The 4,580-nt window shown below is 37.7% G+C and overlaps 1 pseudogene across 1 annotated transcript; it reads left to right on the top strand.

The window, feature by feature from the left end:
- Positions 1 to 1,505: 1,505 nt before the first annotated feature.
- On the top strand, positions 1,506 to 3,581 carry LOC149196082 (catalase isozyme 2-like; annotated as a pseudogene). The gene is made up of 5 exons (XR_016254624.1): positions 1,506 to 2,406; positions 2,520 to 2,609; positions 3,147 to 3,214; positions 3,296 to 3,389; positions 3,507 to 3,581. The product of XR_016254624.1 is annotated as a catalase isozyme 2-like (transcript).
- Positions 3,582 to 4,580: the final 999 nt, after the last annotated feature.

Here is a 4,580-nt window from a genome sequence, read left to right as displayed (position 1 = left end):
AATAATAAGATATAAATTTAGTATAAATCTAATACTCAATTATCAATATAAAAGAATAGTTAGATCAACCTCATTAATATTACGCTTCATTCCGCCTATACTTCAAACTATATTTAAAATGGTATAATTAGGCCGATAGGCCTTCCTTTGAAAGGGACTTTCGTCGTCCCTTTGTTCCTCATGCTGACACGTGGCGCAATCTCGAGCTGACAGGCGTCCACACATTCAGCGGGAAATCCTGCAATTTCTGTTCATTGTTATGATATTGTTATGTTTGTTAATTCATGAACCTGACATCTGTCCCATTCAGTTCTGACATTTCGGTCTTCCTGTTACGCTGGTCTTACGCTTGCCAGGGTCGATCCCTGCACCTTTCAACCAGATCCCTGTACCTCTCCCCAACTTCGAAACACGCCTTTCATTTCTCCCTTGGCCGTTGGCGCTCTGCAACCTCGCTCTTCTGGTGAACTCGATAAGATTCCTGTAATAGGTGGACTGAACTGTTTGTTCTTATTGCAGTTTCCTGTGGGACGGATCCACCGTCTGTTAAAGTCTGGAGTATCTGCAAATGGAAGGGTGGGAGCAACTGCAACTGTTTATTCTGCAGCCATTCTGGAGTATCTCACTGCTGAGGTTTTAGAACTTGCAGGAAATGCCAGAAAAGATCTCAAGGTTAAACGTATCGCCCCAAGGCATTTGCAGCTCGCTGTTAGAGGAGACGAAGAACTTGATACTTTGATCAAAGGTACCATAGCAGGTGGAGGTGTCATCCCTCACATCCACAAGTCACTTATTAACAAATCCACAAAAAAAGATTAGTTCTTTGTGTGGGGATTAGTTCTTTGGTTCAAATTTCTTTGGAGATTTGATCAGTTAGGGTTTCTTCTTCTGTAGCGATAAAATTTACAAAGCTTTGCTATAATCCTTTATAATCCTTTTTAATCTGTGCCGTGTTTTGCAGGTATTGAGCTCACCTTATCTCAAAGGCATTCCCTCCAGCCAGAAGGTAATTCAAATCTTTTTCCCGTCTTGCTTTCTGCAGTAGCTACAATTTTGGTCTTCTAATACTCGTTTTATGAAGCCTTCCTGTAGTTGGGAGTTCCATTTACAGAATAAAGCACAGGTAAGGGGAACCCTGGTATCTAGGTAGTACCCTGCTAACCTCTACAGAGGCCTTGTATCCGTCTTTAGACCTGCTTGGTAAAAGGTGCCTCCATAAAAAAAGTGTTCAACATCTTCTGGATTGATGCAATAGCTACAATTTCAGTCTTTCAACACTGGTTTTATGAATCCTTCCTTAGATGGGAGTGCCATTTACAGAATAAAGCAAGTACGGGGAACCCTGATATATAGGTAGTACCCTGCTAAAAGTGACATCTACGTTTTTGATCATTGAGGTTGCATCTTCTATTAAACTCTGTTCGAGTAGAAAGTTTATGGATCATTTTCTTTTTGAAGTTTCTTGTCTTGTATGTTGCAATAGGCATTTGTTTTTTATGATCAAAATTGCTGCATTATTCGGCCAAATATTTGACTATTTTTGAAAGTTCTTTCAAAGGATTATTCTGTAATTGATGCTACCCCATTTTTTTTCCCATATAGCTCATGGGATTTTCATTTCTCTTGCAGGGGAACTTCGATCTTGTTGGAAATAATTTTCCTGTATTCTTTGTTCGCGATGGTATGAAGTTTCCAGACATGGTTCATGCATTGAAACCAAATCCCAAAAGTCACATTCAAGAAGACTGGAGGATTCGAGATTTCTTCTCTCACCACCCAGAGAGTTTGCATATGTTCACCTTTCTCTTTGATGATCTTGGAATCCCTTTAAACTACAGGCATATGGATGGGTCTGGTGTCCACACCTTTACCCTTGTTAATAAGGCTAGGAGGCAAACCTATGTGAAGTTTCATTTGAGGCCTACTTGTGGAGTTAAGTGTCTATTGGATGATGAAGCAGTTGTAGTAGGTGGGACAAACCACAGTCATGCAACCAAGGATCTCTATGATTCTATAGCAGCAGGCAACTATCCTGAATGGAAACTTTTTATCCAGACAATGGATCCTCGGGATGAGGATAAATATGACTTTGATCCTTTAGATGTTACGAAAACTTGGCCCGAGGATATCTTTCCTCTTCAAAATGTAGGACGCATGGTCTTGAACAAGAATATTGACAATTTCTTTGCTGAAAACGAGCAGCTTGCATTTGCTCCTACTCTTGTTGTTCCTGGTGTCTATTACACTGAAGATAAGCTCCTCCAAACAAGGATATTCTGATACTCAGATACACAAAGGCATCGACTTGGACCCAACTATTTGATGCTGCCAGCCAATGCACCCAAGTGTGCACATCACAATAATCATCATGAGGGATTCATGAACTTCATGCACAGGGATGAAGAGGTTGGTAAATAATTTTAATCTTTTTCTTTTTCAATACCTCTCGTATTACTTGGACATCGAGTCAATGTTCATGGAGAGATTTGATTTTTACAAAACAATTGTTGGAATTACAGGTCAACTACTTTCCATCAAGGTTCGATCCAGTTCGTCATGCTGAGAGATTTCCCATTCCTTCCCATACCCATACTGGCAAGCGGGAGAAGGTAAGATCTCACCACTTCTCCAGAATTTGGTGATAGATCTGTGATTTTTACAATATTATGATACAATGACAGTTCGTTATTGTAGTATGTATGTGGCGTAGTGGCGTTTTTCTTGATAATTTTTATTTTTGAAAAAGATGTTTGTACTATTTTAGTTTGAAACTCAAAATAGTCTGTTTTTGGAGACTATTAATTGCATGCTTTTTGTTTTATTCGATAGTTTTTCTCTTTGTGATTATGATGACAATGACTTAGATTATTGCTGCTTTTTCTTGCATTTGGATATATCCTCACAGTTGATGATCTAACGTTTTTCAGTTTATCATAAATTTATTTCTGTTTGTTGGTTCAGTCCACTTTGTGTCTTGGCTATTCGATGCATCTTCCCTTAATTTATAAGTTGATTTCATTTAAGTGTTAGGAAGGGCTTTGCCTTGTCATCAGTCAAATTCATCGTTTACAAATTGGGGAAGTAAAGATTGCCAAAAGAGAAATGTGCAAGTCTAAGAAATATTGGATATTTTTTGGTATTTGCAGTGCTTGATAGAGAAGGAGAATAATTTCAAACAACCTGGAGAGCGATATCGTTCATTTGCACCAGAACGGTAGGTTGGCTTGATTTCTAGTAGTCAATTCATTGTTTTTGTTATATGGATAGAAATTACAGTGATGATTTTAAATTGCAGGCAAGAGCGTTTTGTGAAGCGATGGGTGGCAGCTTTGTCAGATCCTAGGGTCACCCATGAAATTTGCAATATTTGGATATCTTACTGGTCACAGGTTTGCCATTCAGACTCTCTATATTTCGTTTGAGCTACTATGATTGTGATCCTTTTTATACATCCGTTGGAATAACCTATTATTGATATTAATTATTAATCACATGGATTGGTGCAGTGTGACAAATCATTGCGTCAGAAGATAGCAGCTCGCCTTAACATGAAAGCAAATATGTAAGAAGTTCGAACTGCAGCATGCAATGTGGGATACGACATTTTATAATAGGATGCTACTGCTTGTTAATCTTTCTACATATATGAAGGGCAGGAGAAAGAGGAATTCTCTCTATGAAGATAAAATTGCTTTTACTGTAGTACATAGTGCTAGTGGTTCATGAAATTGAAATTACAGCTGATGATTTATCAGTGATTGGACATTTGTTAGGTCCAGGGGATAGATACCTACTTATGAACTTTGACAGGTCTATTGTCATGATGTTTTGGTATCATATATGGTCAAATTGAATAAATTCTGTTGAGAAATGTTTATGAAAGAATATCGGTTGTCAGCCTCGATAATAGGTAAAGAAATAACCTTGGATCATAGCTCCGGCAAAAAGATATTCTTTGACCAGAGCTCTTGCGAAACTACAGGTGATATTGAGGTGATATTGTTGTAGACGTACCTTTTATTGTCATTTGGTTTTATGCCTTATCTCGAGTGTACCTTTTATTGTTTTTATGCCTTATCTCGATTCTCAAAGGTACTGTAGTCGAAACGAATGGGTGGGTGAGCGTTAGAGAAGTCGAGCGTCAAAATAAAGACTGATAATATTACCTATTGCTGGAGGAAACATTCTCGGCCTCGTTTGTCTTGTTTTTCCCTCTGCATGGTGCAGATATAGTGAATGAGATGTGATTAATGCATCTGTAAGTAAATTGGGAAGATTTCAGCTTTCAATCAATAAGCATTTATCAGTGTTAATTGCTTTGTTCAGATAACAAGTATTTAGCAGGGCTGATTGCTTTCTTCAGTTTTGTTACAAGTTCTGATTCCTTATCTTTATTGAGAAAGAGAAAATTGAAGTGTAAATTTTTGGATAAGTTCTGATTCCTCATCTTTATTGAGAAAAAGAAAACTGAAGTGTAAATTTCTGCGTGATGAATCTACTTTGATTGAGTATAACCCCCTTTATATAAACGGTTATAGTTATTGAATTAGTTAAATATCTTGAACACAATAGATTGAAGT

The sequence above is a fragment of the Pinus tabuliformis genome, chromosome 2_2, assembly GCF_031772625.1.
Source record: "Pinus tabuliformis cultivar Carrire ecotype Pingquan chromosome 2_2, CPIR1, whole genome shotgun sequence".
Lineage (NCBI taxonomy): Eukaryota > Viridiplantae > Streptophyta > Pinopsida > Pinales > Pinaceae > Pinus > Pinus tabuliformis.
The sequence above is the reverse complement of the archived record's forward strand: the minus strand, read 5'-3'. Positions and strand labels throughout refer to the sequence as shown.